We start from the raw sequence: 21,933 nt of genomic DNA on the forward strand, positions 1-21,933 counted from the left end.
TTAGTCCCAAAAATAATATAAAAGTGTAAAATAAAGCCCATAAACATCCAAGATGGATAATATAATAGCATGGAACAATCAAAAATTATAGATACGTTGGAGACGTATCATGGCATTGGTTCCTATTAACAGAGAGATTATATTAACAATAAAATTTGTTAAACATGTAATTTGCTTTTAACTGTGGCATTGCTTCAATTTTCCAACGGCATTATTAGAGGGTGTTTGTTTACAGGGACTTTTTGGTGCAGGGACTAAAAAAAGTCCCTTTTAGTCCCATCTAAACCAAGTAGGAGGGACTTTTAGGGACTAAAAGTGGGCATTTGGGACTAAAGAAAGAAGACCCTGAGGGAGAGTCTTTTTGGGACTTTTTCCAACACTTGCCCCTCCCCCGCATCGCACCTTATCTCTATTAGTTCATTACTAGGGGTAACATGGTCTTTTAGCATGTCATTTAATAACCTCTAGTCCATGTTTAGTCCCTGATACGTCCCCAATGTATCTATAATTTTTTATTGTTCCATGCTATTATATTATCTATTTTGGATGTTTAATGAGCTTTATTATACACTTTTATATTATTTTTGGGACTAACCTACTAACCGAAGGCCCAGTGCAAATTGCTGTTTTTTTTGCCAATTTCAGTGTTTCGCAGAAAAGGAATATTAAACAGAAACCAAACGGGATGAAACCTTCGCGAGAATTGTCTTTGGAACAAACGCAATCCAGGAGACTTGGTGGACGTCAAGGAAGCCATGAGGTGGCCACGAGGTAGGAGGGCGCGCCCAGGGGGTAGGCGCGAACCCCACCCTCGTGGGCCCCTTGTAGCTCCACCGACCTACTTCTTTCGCCTATATATACTCATATACCCTGAAAACATCTAGGAGCACCACGAAACCCTATTTCCACCGCCGCAACCTTCTGTACCCGTGATATCCCATCTTGGGGCCTTTTCCGGCCCTCCGCTGGAGGGGGAATCGATCACGGAGGCCTTCTACATCAACACCATAGCCTCTCTGATGATGTGTGAGTAGTTTACCACATACCTTCGGGTCCATAGTTATTAGCTAGATGGCTTCTTCGCTCTCTTTGGATCTCAATACAAAGTTCTCCTCGATCTTCTTGGAGATCTATTCGATGTAATTGTTTTTGCGGTGTGTTTGTCGAGATCCGATGAATTGTGGGTTTATGATCAAGATTATCTATGAACAATATTTGATTCGTCTCTGAATTCTTATATGCATGATTTAATATCTTTGCAAGTCTCTTTGAATTATCAGTTGGTTTGGCCTACTAGATTGATCTTTCTTGCAATGGGATAAGTGCTTAGCTTTGGGTTCAATCTTGCGGTGTCCTTTCCCAGTGACAGCAGGGGCAGCAAGGCACGTATTGTATTGTTGCCATCGAGGATAAAAAGATGGGGTTTATATCATATTGCTTGAGTTTATCCCTCTACACCATGTCATCTTGCCTAATGCATTAGCCTGTTCTTATAAACTTAATACTCTAGATGCATGTTGGATAGCGGTCGATGTGTGGAGTAATAGTAGTAGATGCAGAATCATTTCGGTCTACTTGTCACGGACGTGATGCCTATGTTCCTGATCATGCCTAGATATTCTCATAACTATGTGCTTTTCTATCAATTGCTCGACAGTAATTTGTTCATCCACCGTAAAATATGCTATCTTGAGAGAAGCCACTAGTGAAACCTATGGCCCCCGGGTCTATTTTCCATCATATTAATCTTTCGTCACCTAGTTATTTCTGTCGCCGTTTATTTTGCAATCTTTACTTTTCAATCTCTACAACAAAAATACCAAAAATATATATATTATTATCTCTATCAGATCTCACTTTTGCAAATGGCCGTGAAGGGATTGACAACCCCTTTATCGCGTTGGTTGCAAGGTTCTTAATTGTTTGTGCAGGTACTAGGGATTTGCATGTAGTCTCCTACTGGATTGATACCTTGGTTCTAAAAAACTGAGGGAAATACTTACGCTACTTTGCTGCATCACCCTTTCCTCTTGAAGGGAAAACCAACGCATGCTCAAGAGGTAGCAGTCCCTGGAACCAAGCAAGTAGGGACTAGGGACTTTTTAGTTGGGACTAAAAAAAGTCCTAGGACTTTTTAACTAAACAAGGCCTTAGATTAACAACTGCTAAAGAGTTGCACGGGACAATGGAGGCACCAGCACCATGTGCATCTACCGATGTATAAAGGGGTGATGCACAGTCTATTGCAACAAAGAACAAACAACCAAGGATCATATTTGTGTTGGTCCCAGTTTTGTTATCTTTAGACACCTTTCCCTATGTGAGGGCAGCAAATCTAGTCCTGCTCAAACTCTACAGCCTTGTCGCCCAAAACAAAAAGATCAGTTCATTACAGATGTGCGTACTATGTTTGTCATTGTTTTCCCTTTTCGACCAACGTAGGTGCTGGATAGCCAGTCATTACTACTTTCGCCCCTTCCTTTCCTCTTTGAACCACGTCCTAGATTCATGCTATACAACTTTCCCCACAACTTTCCCCCCCTCCTATCCTCTTTGAACCACGTCCTAGATTCATGCTATACAATTTTCCCCACTACTTTCTTTTTTGATCCAACACCTAGATTCGAGTGCAGAAGCAGAAAAAGCCCACATGCAGCTAGAGCAATGCATGTGGAATAAGTAAATTATACCTTAAGGTTCTCGGGGTGTGGCTCAGTGGGCGGCCGGAGGCCGATCTGCCGACACTATGTACGGCGGCAAGGAAGAAGGGGTCGGAGGCCCTCCCACGCCGCCGTTGGGTGAAAGAGAACAGCTACGCTAGTAGTGGATTCCTTCCCTCGCTGACGAAGACAGCGTTAAGCCTCCTTCCCTTCCCAGCGGACGGATCCTGCCGGCTCTTTGACCAGCAGTGAGGGGAGAGAGAGAGAGAGAGGCCAACGAAGTCTTGTTTAGATTTGGAGAGGGTGAGAGAGTGTGAAGAGAGCAACTATAAGCGTTGAGGCTCCAACGTGTATATATATAGTGGAGAGAGAGTGTGAAGAGTGCAAACCCTAGAAAACAAGTGCTGAGGCCGCAACGTATATAGATGGAGTGGTTTTCTTGTTCTCTCCATAAAAATCATTTTAAATTGTGCACGAAGCGAGCCTCTTTATTTAATGTAGTGAAGAAAAATACTAGGGGCAATGCTAATATGTTAAGAAAATTTAACGCTCGAAGGAGTCAACTCGCAATTAACGCTGCACGCCTCCCGGTCGCGCTTACTAACGTTCATGTGTGGTACACGACCCTCTGAAGTGAACAACAACTGAACCACACACGGTAGAAATATCTGAAAGGTGGGCTCCACCATCCTCCAATTTTAAATATTTTGGGCACTTGTATTCGGCCTAAGTCAATGTGCCACCGTATGCACTAAGGGTTACAGCGGGTGCTAAGAAACTACTCCCTCCTTCCATATATATAAGGCCTAATACATTTTTTGAGGTTGCCTTTGACTATTTGATAAGATTAATAATATATGAGACGTATAATGTGAAAATTATATCATTAGAAGCTTCTTCCACTTACGAACTTGATGGTGTTCTTTGTGTAAGTTGCATGTTATATATTATTGCTCTAACATGTGGTCAAAGTTAGCCTCGAAAAATGTATTAGACCCTATATACATGGAAGGAGGGAGTAGGGCGTATTGAGAGTAATTGCCATGGCATTTATTTGTAGGCTCACTTGCAAATTGTTAAACTCTATTCTCCTCTTATTTAGTGGATGAGGCAAATCTTTTGCCTCCGTTTCAGAAAAATAAAGGAGAAATTCAATTTTAATTATTTAGTTTCTACACTTTGCTCTCTTCCAATAATTTTGGGCACTTGTATTCGACCTAAGTCAGTGTGCCACCGTATCTCGTACTACTCCCTCCGTCTAGGTGTAAGTCACGTTAGAAGGTGCAACGAGACCAAGGTGCAAGCAGATTGGAGGAGAAGGAGAAGCTTGACCGGTCCTTCCTCCAATCAAAGCCCTGATTTCTATCTCTAAACGCAACAATTAATCACAACAATTAAGAGATGCCGTTTTAGCTACCATGTAGGGCCACGTATTAACTCGCATGCGCAAGCCGACTTTGATTTCTTGACAGATCAACGCATAGTTGTGTTCCATGCATTGGGTTTCCAGGGGAGATAACAAGGCAGAGTAAGTAACAATGCTCGCTAGCAACAAGGCTAGGAGGGGACTGAGGTGCGAAGTTAATGGATGATGCCTAATTGTTTTGGGAATATCTGATTTTTGTAAGATGACTTAACACCTAGACAGAGGGAGTACTACTCCTCAGTCCAGGTTTGATGGAATAGTCGTCACCTCTTCTCGTCTTGTACGTACTCCATTTGTATCTCACTTCATGTGGCTTCGCCCTCGCACAATATTCCTATTCTATGAACCTGCGTGTGCGTGTGTGTGTGTGTGTGTTTAACAGTGTGTGTGTGTTACAGAGAGCGACACATCGACCTACTCCTATAGAGAGATGGTGTGTAGTGTACGATTTAGCCGCGAGAGTTGGTGCATCCTCTCATTTCCGGACGTCCGGTCGGGACAACTTCCATGCCCGCTCATGACCAGCCTGGCCCACCCAAAGCCCCTCCATCGCCCGCGCGCGCTTCTCGCCCGAAACGGTCAGCACTGCTCCAAAGAATCAGTGCCACATTTATGCCCGGGCAGAGTGGACGCGACCTCTCACTGGCGCCTGCGTTGAAGGGAGAAGCGGATTCAAGAGTGATGGTTGCTTCGTCCGTCCAACTTACTGTTGGGTCTATGTAATTTGACGGCTCATTGGTCATTATTACTGAGGTGGTACGATTGCTGGATGTCCCACATCTCGGCAAAAGGAGGTACTAGATTACAATTTTCTCCATTCTTACAGTGGAGGAGTGCGAAAGCAGTGAAAACACGCAGGCTCACTGATTACATGGCCCACCTCACACTATCACCATATTTTCTGGACACCGTGCGACACCTAACTCTTTGCATAGTAGTATAGTATGTAGTACGTACTGTCATTTCTCGGCGAGATAAATTTGTACAATGCTATGAAGCTTCCAGCTTCTGTTTCATGTATCTTGCGTCCAAAGTTGCCTCATTGCAACATTTCATCAAATACAAAGGAGACTAACATGCATGCTATTGCATCTCAATGATTGACAAATCATAGCCAATATGTACTCCCTACATTCCAAAATAAGTATCTCAACTTTATGCAAAATTTAGTACAAAGTTGTACTACTTCTAAAGTTGACACTTATTTTGGAACATAGACAACTAAATAAAAAACAATCCATGTAGTCCCTATCCCTTGAACCCTAAACCCTGACCATGCTTTAATTTGCTGGCAACGTTGAAGCTTCTGAAGAAATGAAGTTTGCAACCCTTTGACCATCGGATCATTTTTTGTGCAGTTCCACTAGAATCGAGATGAGCATCCTTGTGGCAAATAAATTGAAGAAGCGTGATTAGAATAAGATTACTGGGACTAGTTGATGAGACATAAACTCATCACAAATATAGTAGAAGCCAGTAGAGGTATGTGCGAGGCAAAGAAGTAGAGAAATATCCACATGGAGCGATGTGGGCAGCTGGGGCAGTGGTGCAAGCTGGCTGTAAGGAAGTTGTACCTGAGGGATGTCAGGACGTAGCTCAACCTAGAGGAGGGCGGCAGGAGGCGGCAACTGCCCACGTCGCGGCAGTGAGCAAGGGATGAAGGCAACCTCATCGACTTTGTGAGAGAGAACGACGGGGACCCCTAATCGGGACGTGCCAACAGTGGGTTTTCGCCATCGGTGACGGCGACCGCATCTACACAAAGCATCCACCCCTTCCCCCAGCAGACGTGATCCGCTCGGATGTTAGAGATATGGCCACAGTCGTTTTGTGCGACAGAGTGTGAAGAGAGCAACCCCAACAAGCAACCGTGTTGGCTCGTCCTAGCTATGTATATAGTGGAGTGGTTTCCTTTTCTCTCCATATGAACCTATTTATATTGCGTACGTGCCACTGAAGAAAAAACCTTTATTTATAAATGACGCGGCACCATTCATGCGTGGTTCCCAACCCTCCATTATTTATAAGTGAGTAACTACTACTAGACACGTCAAATTATCACGTGGGCTGCATCATCTTATAGAAATGAGCTCCACCGTGTCACGTGTATGGTTGGGGAAGACAAGTGCTGCTAGTACTACGTGCGTGGGTGCCTGCACCTCTTCTCTTCGAGCATGGTTATTAAAGTATAGCCCACTACTATAACATGTGGTTATTATATATGGGCAAAGAGTATAGGCAGTAATAATGACTAATAAGCAATCAAATCATGAGGCCCACCTTTCTCTATGTTAGACCAAGGAAGCAGCCATCATTTCACTCCTCGTTGAATATCCATCCACTGCTACCTCCGCAAATAAATAAAAATCCGCTTCTACCTCCATAGCATGGTTAATAATATTAGCCATGTCAATCACGACGTAGAAATATCATTCACTGATACAATAGAGCTAGATCTAAGGCTGGTGAATTTTTTTACTTTGTCTCTTTTTCTTTTTGTCTCATTTACTAAGTACATAGGAGCACGTGTAGAGGATGGCTATTCCTTTTGATGGGACTTCTTCATGGGGTTTAAGACTAAGCAGCTCCGAATTATGCCCGCTGCCCACCACTCTGAATCGTGCCATCTATGATAGGGAGTACTCCCATTGCAACAATGTGGTCCACTAGGTCTAGCACGTCCTGTAAGAAGAGACTGTCATGCAAAACATACATCTTGTTGCCTTCTTCCTCATACAGTACGTACCACTGGTACGTACTACTAGTACTACTACTACTACTCATTCTCCTATAAATCTTGTGCTTGGCATCTCCAAAATATTAACCTTGCGCTTGGCTCTTCGCCTCTTCAGGAAGTCGAGCAATAATGGTACTGCAGTATATATCGTTCTGGCTATCTGAGACCGAATGAACTGCTGCACATCCACAACGTGGACGAGGGTCGAACGAGGGTCGAGGGGTGAGGGAGAGTGCGTACTATTACATCTGTTTCAATATGGACTACATACAGAGCAAAATGAGTGGATATACACTCTAAGATACGTCTATATACATCAGTGTTTGGAGTATGTACTACTAGTTGGTATTGAAATCTACTAAAATACATATATTTCAAACAATATGATAATCTCTCTAACCAAGGTAGGGACAAGGAGTAAACGGAGGGAGTAGTAAAATTTTCTCCTCGTCCGGCGAGCCACCGCGCGTGTGGGCGAGGGAGCGGGCGTAAGGCGTAGTAAGCAAGCTTCACCTCGTCCTGCGAGCCCCCGCGCCCGTGGGCGGGGGAGACGGCGTACTAAGCAAGCTTCTCCTCTTTTTGCGAGTTGACGGGATACATCAAAAGTAATACGTAAAGAGCATCTCCAGTGTATAGAGCCTTACCTCTAAGGTAGGCCCCACATGGTTTTCCTCTTTTTTAACATAACGCGTCAAGTCGCAATTTGTTTGTTCACCCGTGGTACACGGTCCTCCATCAAGTGGACAACCAGTACACGTGTCAAATTTCCACGCGGGCTGCCTTTTCGTACAGAAACGAGCTCTACCGTGTACCCGTGCGGGTGTGGTTGGGAAAGAGACGGGAGTACGTGCGCCGTGTGTGCACCTCTTCTCTTCGTGCACGTCCCCTACCTATGTGGGTGTGTGTGAGAGAGATACAAACCTAGACAGATGGCGTCTGCGTTCGTGAGTGTTCTTTGTTGGGGGGTGTGATTCGTGAATGTATTTGTGGGAATATGTGTTGATGATATGTCAAACAAAAATTTGACACATGCAATGTGTGTGAAATAGAGGCCTATCTATATCATATATAGAGGGTGCAATCCACGAGAAGAGAGGTAGGGGTCATAGATATCGATAGATTCGAAGAGAGGATCAAGTGGGTGGGTGCGAGATCGATGAAGAGAGCCATGGAATTGTGTGTGTGCAAGTCAAAGATATAGGGCGACTGACCTACCGGAACGTCAGAGGGCATAGGGAAAGTTTGTGTGTGGCAGGGAGACATGACTAGAGCGCTCGATGTATCGGTGTGTGTGGGGGGGAGGGGGAGGCAGAGACCTAACTAGAGAGGTAGATCGACTCGTATATGTGTTGAGAAGGAGAGACCCAGCTATGTCTTGAGGGAGATCGGTCGACATCCATACGTAAGTGAAGGACGGGAAATAGGTTGGGACACGGAGAGAGAGAGAGAGGAGAGAGAGAGAGAGAGGGATAGAGAGAGAGAGAGAGAGAGAGAGAGAGAGAGAGAGGGAGGGGTAGAGTGTTGGATGGGTGATGGAGTTGCTTCTCAAAGATGGTGGGAGAGGCCTACTAGAAAAACTAAGGGTAGAACTACAATATTATCAATAAGAGTGGGGATGTGTTTCTGTGTGTGCGTGTGCGTGATAGATGTGTCGGGACGCATGCATGGATGATGAAGGGGTACCATGTGTTTGGTAAGCAGACCTAACTAGATCGGTAGATCAATTGTTGTTTGTCGGAGGAAGGGAGAGACATAACTAATGAGGTAGATCGATCGATGCATGGGGAAAACAAGTTATAACGACCTAGCTAGCTATATGTATAGCGGGAGATCGGTCGGTGTACATCCATTTGTTAGAGGAAAATAAGGCCCAGCGAGACAAATAGACAGAGAGAATGGAGCTAGGAGGTGGTGCGAGAGGCCTACTAGCTAGATAGGAGGAGGAGTGTGCGATTGCGAGATCGATGAAAAGAGGGGTGAGAGTTTACACGTGTGTGGGACCGTATGAGAGACATGAGGCATGGACACAGCAAGGAGGAGATGGAAGGTGCGTGTGTATGTTGTAGGCAGACATCGCTGGATAGGTTTATCGATCGGTGTGTGTCGGAAAGGAGTTGTGGAGACCGTGGGAGAATGACCTAAAGAAAAAAATGAATGTGCGCGATGGATAGAATACTGAGGGGGGGCAAGGAGGGCGTGTGCATGCACGAGAGAAAGTTAGTGCTAGCTGCAAAGGTTAGAGGATTATATGGGTGTAAGAGACTAACAAAGATCATAATTCGATATGAAAGTGGATTCATATATTTGAATAGGAGATCATAGTGTTATAATCATATGCATGCATGAATATAGCGATGATACGCGTGGTGTGGTTTTGGACATGTTATACCATAATGTTCTAATGCGTGATGTTTGCAACTCACAGCTAAATATCGAACAATCTAAACCATACTATACATCGACCAATCTCACATTTTAATTGAATTTGTGATAATGTGTGGTGTTTGCAGCTCACAACTAAATATCGAACAATCTAAACCATACTATATATCGAACAATCTCATATTTTATTTGAATTTGTGGTAATGTGTGGAGTTTGCAACTCACATCTTGTCGGTGCAACAAACCCTGGGTTTGTTGCCCAGATTGTTCACACGGACGAGAACAAGATTGAAGCACCAACCCAAGTTAGAATACAAGGAATCAAGAGATTCAAAGGATCAGCATGCAGATCAGAGAGACCAAGATCGAGCCAGAGAAGCAGGATATCACCAAGAGAAAGGCCTCCCTTACTGGGCAGGCAAGCCTGGCAAGGGGCGAGGCCACCCCCAGAAGCAGATAACAAGAGCACCCTGGCAGGGCCTGCCAGGGCTCGCAGAGGCAAAAACACCTCACCATCCACTCAGCCACGACCCACGTCATCAATTAGTTCCGTGTCAAGTCACAAAGTTACTGAGTGGCAGTCATTCGCCACATGGCTGCCTCTCCTTAAAGAAGAAACCCATAGATGACACCCGTCCCGCGACGTGTCAAGAGAACATGCATGGAGCTAGCAACCAGTGATGTGACACTAAGTGTTGCATTTAATGGGCCCCGTCAGCCCGTGGAGTTAGGTATGATAGCACTGTTTGCTATCATATCAATGCATAATGACTACTTTGCCATTGTGGTGACCCCTTGATCTATAAAAGGAGGCCCATGGCAACCGTAGAAAGGGTTAGAAGATTGGATAACTCACACCCCCATATGCGCGTAGTCGCTGCCGCCCCAAGGCAACCCCTGTCGGGCAAGTGTACTATGCTCGCCACCATCAATCCACCAATGCAGGAGTAGGGTTTTATGCCTCACGGCGTCCCGAACCTGGGTAAATTGCCTGTGTGATCTCTGCCGTGATGCCCCACGCCCCTCTGCTCTTTGTGCAACGCATCGCCCCCCTGCCGAACCAGCAAGGGACCTCCTGGTCCCATAGGTGGCCGTGGTTTACCCCGACATCTTTGGCGCGCCAGGTAGGGGGCTCGCTTGTGCAAACCCAAAAGCATGCGCAACACGTCATCTTCATCACCATTGCCATCTTTGACGACGCTGTCGACCATGGCGCCCAAGAAGAAGTCCGGTCCTGCAGCTCAGCCATCCACCTCGAAGGCTCCGCCACCCGCGGCCTCCAACGTTGCGGGTGGTGCGGAGGCGCACGAGGGCGCGGACGCTGCTGGGGAAATGGTCGGAGCAGGCGGCGCCATCACCACTTCTCTCGCTGCCGACGCAGGAGTAGGAGGCACCGGAGGAGAGCAGCATCAGCAAGACCATGACGGCCACGCTCCCCAAGGTACGGGCGAGGGGGTTACTCCATCGGCGCCCCTCTCCCCCGCCGATGGGCACAGCCACAACAATGGCGCTCGTACCAAGGCAAACCGCCGCCCTCCGGCCACCCCCGAGTGCGGTCGTCGCGCGTGCACCTCCTCCGGGACGGGCCGGCCAAGTCGCCGCGCCCGACGGAGCCGCTGGCCCTCAAGCGCCTTCCCCACACCACGCCCAGGTGGTGGCTCTGCAGCGACAATGGGGGCACAGTACTACCGCCGCAGGCACCGTAAGGAGCTACGCAACGGTACGATCGACTTCATCAACGTCCATGCCAAGCACTACTTCGGAGGCCATGGCACGAGCTCAGCTGCTGCTGAGGTTTCCGCCAGCGGCCAAGCAGATGGATGAATGGCGTGCCACCATCCAGAGTCTACTCGGTTTCGCCAAAGCTGGGGGCTCGCGGCGAGCTGGCCCGCCACCACCTCCCCAATCAACAACAACAACTCATGTTGCTGACCATACGGAAGGGGCCATCCCCATGGTGTAGTCCCCACCACGGCAGTGTAACGCCCCGAGACCGACGCTTCAGAAGACTTCCTTATTTTCGTGATCACCGCGTGTTTCTTTCGGTGCTTGCTCTTTATTTTTGCATTGCATCATGTCATCATGCCATCATGTCATTAAATCTTTGCATAAAAACTCAACTAAATAAATTGCATGGATCTTTGATCCATTTAAATCGAGGGAATTCACATGGTGATTTCTCTTTATAACATATCCTCCTAATATTTATGGAGCTATTATAAATATTCCATTAGTTTGGAATTAACCGGAACACACTTGCAAATTAATTCCCATGCCTATTTCCACTCCAAGTTTCACCTCCAAGCTTTGCCAACAATTCTTTTCCCTCTTATCGAGGCCCTTCCTAAATGTTCAATATTTTGGACACTTTGTAATCCTACTCCTTGTTCAAAACATTTGAATTAAATTCAAATGCATTTGAAGTTAAACCGTGCAATCTTACCCACTCCATTTTTCTCGGAACGAGCATATTTTTGTGAGTCCGGGAAAATTACCCGCATGTGCAAATTATTTCCCTAACCCTATCTTTCTTTTTCTTCTCTCTATTACTTTTCTGCTAAAAAGAAATAAGGGAGAGAGAAGAGAGAGAACTCCAGCCGGCCACTTGGGCCTCCTGTAGCCGCAGCTCTAAGGCCCAGCCCGCGCCCCTTAACCCTAGCGAACATCTCCCCTCCCCCTCTCGTTCCCTCTGCCCGCCGTCACACACGCACGCACCGAGTCAGGGACTCCCTGCGCTCGATCCCCTCGCCTCCATCCTCCTCGAGCCGGCCTCCCCGCCTCTGGCAACGGCCGCCGTCCGTCGCGCCTCTCCGCCGCCGCCATGATTGCCCGCAGGAGCGCCAACGCCACCAGGCCGTCGTCCCGCGCCCAAGCTCCTCCGCCCCGAGCTCTGTTCGCTTCGGGCGCCGGCAGACTGGATCCGCCCGTCAAGCTCCACCGCCGGCGCCCCGAGCCCTCTGCTCCGCCGTGCCTCCTCCCCTCTGCAGGCCCCCTCTCATGGCGCCGCCAGCCTCCAGGAGCTCCCCCTCGCGAGCTTCCTCTCGCGCCGCCTCTCTTCCTGCTTCTCCTCGTCGCCACCAACCGCTGCTCCGCCTCCCCTCTGCTCCCTCTGTCCCGGCCATCGTCGACCTCATCTCGGCCTCGCCCGTCGCCTCTGCTGTCCTCCTCGACGTCCTGCTCGTCCTCGCGTGGGACTTGGACGTGCGCCGCCGCTGGCATCTGCTATGCGCGTCCCGTTTCCCTCGTCGACGCCCTTGCTTCTGCTGCAAGGCCCAGCCAGCGCCCTGCCGGCCTGCCTCCGCTCAAGCTGCGGAACATCTCCTGCCACTGTCCACCACCGTCGCCTCCTTGCTGCTGGCATCCCGAGGCCCTTGTGATGTTTTGTGTTGCTTCGTTTTGGTTGCGCCAAGATTCTCTCCGACAAGTATACAACTATCCGGTGATGCGCCAAGTACCCCCCCTTGGATCGTCCAGTTCGACTACACGGAACCGCCAAGTACCACTACGATTGCCGTGTACATCTACGGATGCCAAGCCCGGAACAACAAGTTCCCCGACAACGTGGGTAACTCTAGCGTCGACCCCCTGGACGTCAAGTACCTCTACCGACGACCCCGAACATTTACGAAAACGTGTACCACTACCGTCGCCGTGTACCACTACTTCCCTCGGCGACCCGTAAACAACTACTTCCACTACCGTCGAACCCGATCCACTCCGAAAATGCACGCTTCGAAGGTATAACACCGAGATGATGAACCGTGGACGAGCGCTTGTGATGTGTTGTATGAGATGCCCGTGTTTGCACCATGTCCGAATTGGTCCTTGCACGTTCCTCGTTTCCTTGCCACCGTCATGTGGGAACCCGGTAACCGGGATCACCCCACCATCGTTTGCATGTTCCGTTCATCCACAGTTTCTTTTGCACCGACATCTCGACGAGTTGTCGGATCACCGTTATGTTGCCGTGGCATCATTTTCGGATTCGTTGCCGTGGCACCCCTTTCTTCCACCACGGTAACAAATGCCTCGTATCATTTTATACCAACACTTTCATAAAATTGCATATAACTTGCATATGTCATTCGCATCATGATAACAACATTTAAATGTCTAAAATTGATGTTTGCATTAAAATTGCTAAATGACATATGGGGATTTTCCGGTATTGTCGTTTGTTATTTCCGGCCTCATTAAAAATTGCCTAAATAGGTAGTTTCCATATGCTTCACCCCCTTGCCATGTTTAATAACATTTAATATTGTTGGGTACATAACCGAGAGAGAAATAAATATTTGATGTGGTGTTTCGTCAATATGCAACTCGTTGCATATTGAGCTCCATTTAATTTGTAGTTTTGTTTGTTGCATTTTCCCATGCCATGCCTCATTTAAACCGGACATGCATCATACTTGTTTGTGCATCATGCCATGTGTATGTGGTGGTTGTTTACTATGGTGTTTGTTTCTTTCCGGTTTGCTTCTCCCGTTAGCTTCGGTTTCGTTCCGGAGTTGTGAGGATTTGTTCGACTACATCCGTTTGTCTTCTTCATGGACTCGTTCTTCTTCCTTGCGGGATCTCAGGCAAGATGACCATACCCTCGAAATCACTTCTATCTTTGCTTGCTCGTTGTTCGCTCTATTGCTATGCCGCGCTACCTACCTCTTGCTATTTCATGCCTCCCATATCGCCATGAACCTCTAACCTTTGTCACCCTTCCTAGCAAACCGTTGTTTGGCTATGTTACCGCTTTTGCTCAGCCCCTCTTATAGCGTTGCTAGTTGCAGGTGAAGATGAAGATTGCTCCATGTTGGATTATGTTTATGTTGGGATATCAAAATATCTCTTATATTATTAATGCATATATATACTTGGTAAAGGGTGGAAGGCTCGGCCTTATGCCTGGTGTTTTGTTCCACTCTTGCCGCCCCTAGTTTCCGTCATACCGGTGTTATGTTCCTTGATTTTGCGTTCCTTACGCGGTTGGGTGATTTATGGGACCCCCTTGACAGTTCGCTTTGAATAAAACTCCTCCAGCAAGGCCCAACCTTGGTTTTACCATTCGTCTACCTAAGCCTTTTTCCCTTGGGTTCTGCAGACTCAAGGGTCATCTTTATTTTAAACCCCCGGGCCAGTGTTCCTCTGAGTGCTGGCCCAAACTAGAGCCCTTTGCAGCGCCACCTCGGGGAAACTTGAGGTCTGGTTTTAGTTGTACGGACTGCTCATCCGGTGTGCCCTGAGAACGAGATATGTGCAGCTCCTATCGGGATTTGTCGGCACATTCGGGTGGTCTTGCTGGTCTTGTTTTACCATTGTTGAAATGTCTTGTAAACCGGGATTCCGAGACTGATCGGGTCTTCCCGGGAGAAGGAATATCCTTCGTTGACTGTGAGAGCTTATGATGGGCTAAGTTGGGACACCCCTACAGGGTATTATCTTTCGGAAGCCGTGCCCGTGGTTATGTGGCAGATGGGAATTTGTTAATATCCGATTGTAGAGAACTTGACACTTGACCTTAATTAAAACGCATCAACCGCGTGTGTAGCCGTGATGGTCTCTTCTCGGCGGAGTCCGGGAAGTGAACACGGTTTCTGGGTTATGTTTGACGTAAGTAGAGGTTCAGGATCACTTCTTGATCATTGCTAGTTCACGACTGTTCCGTTGCTTCTCTTCTCGCTCTTATTTGCGTATGTTAGCCACCATATATGCTTAGTGCCTGCTGCAGGTCCACCTTATTACACCATCCTTTCCTATAAGCTTAAATAGTCTTGATCTCGCGGGTGTGAGATTGCTGAGTCCTCGTGACTCACAGATACTTCCAAAACAGTTGCAGGTGCCGACGATAACAGTGCAGATGACGCAACTAAGCTCAAGTGGGAGCTCGATGAAGATCTTGTTCGTTGTGTTGTTTCTTTTCATATTGATCAGTAGTGGTGCCCAGTTGGGACGATCGGGGATCTGGCAGTTGGGTTGTCTTCTTTTCTTTTGGTTCCGTAGTCGGACCTATGTGTGTATCTCTGAATGATGTATGTTTTATTTATGTATTGTGTGAAGTGGCGATTGTAAGCCAACTCTTTATCCCATTCTTGTTCATTACATGGGATCGTGTGAAGATGACCCTTCTTGTGACAAAACCACAATGCGGTTATGCCTCTAAGTCGTGCCTCGACACGTGGGAGATATAGCCGCATCGTGGGCGTTACAGGCAGCCAGCGCGAGCGCTACCGAATCAAGATCACGACGATGTCTTGATGGCATCTTCTGACCCTTGAGTACGTACAGGCCAATGTCGAGCCCCGGAGGATGGGCGGAGAGGAGACGCGCGCGTCGTCATCGAGCAGCGCCACGACGACCTCCGCCGGACCGACGGGTGCGACGGCCTAAACGTCAACGAGCCTGCGCTCGGTGTTGGCGGGTGCCTACCTTTCGAGGTTGGCTGCCCTGCCTTTACACGAGAGTTGCGGCAAGTTCGTTGGTCGTCCGTACGCACGTTCAAGCCAGAGATACCTGAGAAGTACGACGGGAGGCTGAACCCAGCAGAGTTCCTGAGCATCTACACCATCACTGTTCAGGCTGCCGGGGGAAGAGATGAGAAGGTGTTCGCCAACTACTTCCCTTTGGCCGTCAAGTCCAATGTGAGGTCTTGGCTGATGCACCTACCGGAGTACTCCATTTCGTCATGGGCTGACCTGTGCCCGAGTTCATTGGCGCCTTCATTGGCGGTCATCAAGAACCCGGCAGACCCAGCGATTTGCAGCTTCTCCAGCAGAAGGAAGGAGAAACCCTCTGTAAGTATTTACAGAGATTTAGCAAAGTTCATAGAAATATCCCAAATATCCATCCGGCAGCTGTAATAGCTGCCTTCCAGTCCAATGTGTGCAACCGTCGTATTCGTTCCAAGATGAACGTGCGGTTGCCCAAGACTGTGAATGAGCTTTACACATTAGTGGATAAGTGTGCTCGGGTGGAGGAGGGAAGGAGATTGCCCGGAGAGGAAGATTGCACCAATGTTGATTCATAGGCTGAGGATGAATCAACTAGTCAGAAGAAGAGCAAGAAGCGCAGTAAGAAGCGGAGAGATAAGGCAGTGATGACTATTGAAGGATCTGGTACGCCTAGTACCAGCAGGAAGGCCAAAGCTGAAGCCCCTGGCAAGGAAGCTGCCGTGTGCACTGACTGCCGGGAGGCCGCGGCTGCCGAGAAATCTAGGAAAGGTGATGGGTCGTACTACAAGATTCATCGGACCAAGGGCCATGACCTTCAAGAGTGTTCTCAAGTTGAGCAGCTTGTCAAGAAGCAGAAAGCGGATTATGAGAAGCGTGGCAAGGAAAAAGGTCAGAATGTGTTGAGGTAAATGATTTCCGAAGGTTTCTTGGTTATGTGTTGACGGATGGATACAGCTGGATCTAGAGATTGTTAGTTTGGGTGATATATTTTGTGTCCCCTGTATCCCCAACACCAGATTGCATAACCAGAAAGTTTTGGGAGTTTATAAGTGGGAATTCAAGTAGCTCTTAGGATATCTTTCCGACGGACGCATGATATGAGATTGGGGTTCGACGTCTAGTGGTCCGCATGTACACGGTTGGTTTTACAGTGGTCTCGTAGTGTCTTAAAGAGTCCTTGGCTATGCCGACTCGGGGACGCTTCGTATGTCATGTGCACTGCCTTGTACATGATGGTGCTGTACGATTGAGCCCGTGTGGGCCCCACCACGAAAACTTCGGACGAAATCTCTATCATATGTTTGTTCCGGCTTATTTCCTGAGCCAATCCTTTGTTGTTGTTTTGTTTTGTGGTATTCGAGTTGCTTCGAAGTCAAAATTTGAATCCATACTTTTCCTAAATGGTGTTCTCATATTGCTATGTGAATACTAATCCTTCTTGATCATCGAGGTTGTCATGTTAATTTTTTTTTCAACCGGCATGTTTCTCTTCAAGTGCATCCAGTCATTCCAACATTCGCAAGATCAATTCTAAGCTTTTTCTCAACGGTGTTCGTTTCATCCGACCCAAGTTGCCTTTGTTTTTCCCGCCCTCCCACCCACTTTCTTCAAGGATTCAGATTTCTTAACCAAGTATCTATTTTATTCATGTGAAGTCCCTTCATTCTTTCAATCAATGTTCTTACCCGGTGGTTCTCATGAAGATGTTCTTCAAATTTATCATTCTTCATTCTTTTTCTTCTCCGGTGGACTAAATTCAAGCCTTCAATGTTGGTCACATTCCTTTCCCTGTTTCAAATGCTTTCTCATGCCGGTATATCTCTTAATCATTCCCCGCTTGCTATTCAATTGTTCCGGAGTGCTGAAGATATCTCTGAAGATTCGTGTTTTCACTCCGCATCAATTCTAACTATTTCGAGGTTGTTACCTCATTCAAGCCATTTTATTCAACCGGTGCTATCTCTTTTTCAAGTAATCTTTCAACGGTGTATCTTTTGAGTGGGCCCTAACCCACAGGTCTTTTCCCAGGATCTTACCTGACTCTTCTAATTTTCCCGGAGCTATTCCCAAATTCTTCTCAAAGTTTGACGTAAGAATGAATTATCATCAGTCAAATGTCTTTCTCCAGGATCTTTTAAATTCTTTCATCGTTGGTTCATCATTTTTATTATCCATTGTTCCGGAGTGCCTCAACAATTCTTGGTGGTGTTTCGCATCATCATTCTCAACATTTGAAGACTGAAGAAGAGTTTCTCTTAAATCTTGCTCCATTCTCTTGAAGATTCATAGTTCTAGCTTATGTCATCCTCTCATAATTGTTTCGATTGTGAGAATTCTTTTCACCCACCCGGAGCATTTCAGAAGTCTTTTCAGTTTGATTCTTCGGAGCCCATCATCTCAGAATTATTCATTCAAGCTTTCAGCTCTCGTTCTCCAAATCATACCGGTGCATCACTCAAATATCCTCTAGTCAGCTCGTGATCTATTCGTTCTCATGTATCTAATTTACCCTCGAGTATTTTCGCGCGTTCTTTAATTTTTACGGTGTTTCGTCCTCTTTTCTTCAATTGTTTTCAATTCTCGCGGTGGTTCGTTCAAGATTTCTCTTCCCTCGTTATCATATCAATTTATTCGTTGTTTCAATCCTACTGGTGTTTCGATCAAGACCTTCACTAGTTTGCGCAATATCTATCTTAATCCTTTCTACAAGAATAAGTAGTGTGTGTTTGTTGTTCCCTCCGGCAAGCTGCTTGGGTTCTTCGTATCCCATCGCGTCATCGAAGCCAACCCCGACAAGATCAAAGCCATTGAGCAGATCTAAGCGCCAAGGACAGTCAAGGATGTGAGGCGCCTAACAGGATGTTTTGTCGCGTTTAGCAGATTCATCTCCAAGTCTGCCGAGCACGCCTTACCGTTCTTCAAGATCTTGAAGAAGGTCGGCCCTATGAAGTGGACCCCAGAAGCAGATACAACTTTGCAAGAGTGGAAGGCCTACTTGTCCTCTGTGCCTACCTTGGTTGCTCCCAAACCCCAGGAGTTGTTGCTGCTATACTTGGCGGCAACCAACCAAGTGGTCAGTGCGGCCTTGGTAGCGCAGAGAGAAGTGGACGAGGCAGAAAGTGAGCAGAGACCGGCAAGGTCAGAGAAGGATCAGGATAGCAGTGAGCACGGCAATGATAGCAACCCCAAGGATGCGGCAAGGAAGAAAGTGGTGCAGCGCCTAGTGTACTTCGTCAGCTCCCTGTTACAGGGGGCTAGATCGAGGTACTCTGGTGTGCAAAAGTTGATCTTTGGCCTCGTTATGGCTGCAAGGAAACTTCGCCACTACTTCCAAGCCCATGAGATCACGGTTGTTACCCGTTTCCCGTTGCAAAAGATACTCCGAAACCCAGAGGCTACCGATAGAATAGTGGAGTAGGCTTTGGAGTTATCCAGCTTTGGTTTGAAATTTGAGAGCACATCAACTCTCCAGAGCAGGGTGTTGGCAGAGTTTATTGCAGAATGGACGCCAACCCCTGATGAGGAAGTAACAGAGACAGCTATCCCCGGCAAGGAATCACCCCAAGAATGGATTATGTATTTTGATGGTACCTTTCCTCTGCTAGGTGCAGGAGCTGGCGTGCTTCTCGTCGCCCCCTCCGGGGAGCACTTGAAGTACGTCGTCCAAATGCATTTTGCACGGGAAGAGGCAACCAACAATACAGCTGAGTATGAAGGACTCCTTGCCGGGCTCAGAATTGCAGTTGAATTGGGAATCAAGAAGCTGATCATTCGAGGAGATTCACGGCTTGCGGTGAGACAAGTCAACAAGGTTTACCAAAGTCCATTGATGGAGGCATACGTCGAGGAAGTGAGGAGATTGGAGGAGCACTTTGACGGATTACAAACAGAGCGCGTACCCCGTGCGGAAAACAGCATTGCTGATCATCTGTCAAAGTGTGTTGCGCAGAAGCTTCCTGTGGAACCAGGAACTTTTGTTCTCCATCTCACTCAGCCCTCCGTATCCCCAGCAACAATGGCCCAGAAGAGGAGAAAGTTGGACATTGGGAAGCCTCTCCCGGTCAAGCCGTCTGCTCCCGGCAGATTCCTTGCCGGAAACAACTCCTCACAGCCTGCCGGACCACCCCCTCTAGCTGGGTCCACGAACCCCGCGAATGAGGCTGGTGCTCCCGCCGTAGAGGAGGTGCCATTCGTCCTCATTGCCGAGCCCCTGGCTCCAACTTGGGCAAGGCACATTGTCCACTTTCTCCAAACCAGAGAGCTTCCCGGCGACCAAGATGAAGCTGAAAAAGTAGCCCGGAGGGCTAGTATGTATCAGTTTGTCGATGCCACTCTGTACAGAAGGCGGCCCAACGGTGTGAAATTTAAGTGTGTCTGCCAGAAAGAAGGAAAGGAACTGCTAGCTAAGATTCACAGAGGAATGTGCGGCTCCCACATTGGATCAAGGGCATTAGTTGGGAAGGCATTCCGGCAAGGATTCTATTGGCACACAGCCCTCCAACATGTGGTCGAGCTAGTGACGACATGTGAAGCCTGCGAGTTCCATTACAAGAAAACACACCTGCCTGCCCAAGCTCTTCAAACAATCCCTCTATCATGGCCATTTTCGGTCAGGGGGCTCGATATCCTTGGCCCCTTCCCCTGAGCAATCGGGGGCTTTGAATTCTTGCTTGTTGCCATCGACAAGTTTACAAAGTGGCACGAAGTGACTGCCGTGAGAAAGGTGACTGCTCAGTCGGCTATCAAGTTCTTGAAAGAATTGGTGTATCGTTTTGGAGTTCCGGCAAGGATCATCACTGACAACGGCACCCAGTTCACGAGCCACGCCTTCATGCAATATGTTCATTCCCTCGGATGCAAGATCTCATTTGCCTCTGTGGCACACCCCCAGAGCAATGGACAAGCTGAGAGGGCGAACGCTGAAGTGCTACATGGACTCAAGACAAGAACTTTTGATACGCTGCAGAAGCATGGCAGGCGGTGGATCGAGGAGCTGCCGGTGGTTCTCCGGTCCCTCAGAACGACACCAAACCGAGCTACCGGGCAGACTCCCTTCTCCCTGGCCTACGGGGCAGAAGCAGTTACCCCCACGGAACTCATTTACAGGTTGCTTCGAGTGCTTGCCTACGATGAAGTAGCGCAAGATTAGCACCGGCGTGACGATGTTGTGCTACTCGAGGAGAATCGTCTCCGGGCTGCTACGCGTGTTGAACGCTACTAGCAAGCCCTGCATCGCTACCATAGCCGCAGGGTTCATGCCCGGTATTTTGAGGAAGGTGACCTTGTCCTTAGGTGCGTTCAGTCCGCCAAGGGTACACACAAGTTGTCACCGAAGTGGGAAGGCCCTTACCGAGTAGTATGAGTCATCAGACCTGGCGCAGTCTGTCTGGAGACCGGAGATGGCACTCAATTGCAAAACTCATGGAATATTGAGCATCTTCGCAAGTTCTACCCATAAGGCGCGGCTGTCGGGCCCTGCCCGGCAGCCACCCTTTTGTACAGGCCTTGCCTCAGCTGCATGCAACCCCTTGTACAAAGTCGGGGCGATGACCCCGTGCAAGAGAAAATAAAGAAGCGCTATAGGGGGGACCCCAACTCAGATTGCATGCATGCATGAGCACACCAAGATCACTACATAAGCATTTCATGAGCATTTGCATATGCATATAGATAGGATCGCATCCTGCATTCATTCTCATCTACATGAAGTTGCAGGTTCCTGCCTTGAGCTTGGCTTCAACAAGGAGTTGAGAAGATTGCCCGGCACAGCGATCCCCGGCAAGCCAAACAGATAAGTTTTACCTCCTGTTCATTAGTGTTCTATAAGGCTATAACTTAAGCATGAAAAAGCCTTGCCACTATTTTGAAACTTAGGTGCTCCCATCCATGACTCGAACGTTGCTTCGGTCAGAATGGTCGCAGTAGTCTTTGGGAAAAAGGGGTTGGCGGGGGGCTGGTCCCTCTGTCTGTTCCCCAGCAGACGCAGTTCTCTAGCAGACAAAAAGCGTACCGACAGGATAGCCTGCCGGAGAAAACTTATTTATTTACATTAAAGAGGCATCCCACCTCTGCATGGACATACACGTGCACAAGTTCCCGACAAGGTTCATCTTTTTCATTCATATGCTAATACAAGTACAAGCATTACATAACACAATGACGGACACGAGAGATTACATTGTTTGAATTGAAATTTGGCAATTGCCTACAAATTTAAGATCGAAAAAAGATAAGTTCCCGTGATCCCCTCTTTTCGTTTTCCCTCCATCAGGCACTGCGGCG

Source organism: Triticum aestivum, chromosome 5D, assembly GCF_018294505.1.
Source record: "Triticum aestivum cultivar Chinese Spring chromosome 5D, IWGSC CS RefSeq v2.1, whole genome shotgun sequence".
NCBI lineage: Eukaryota > Viridiplantae > Streptophyta > Magnoliopsida > Poales > Poaceae > Triticum > Triticum aestivum.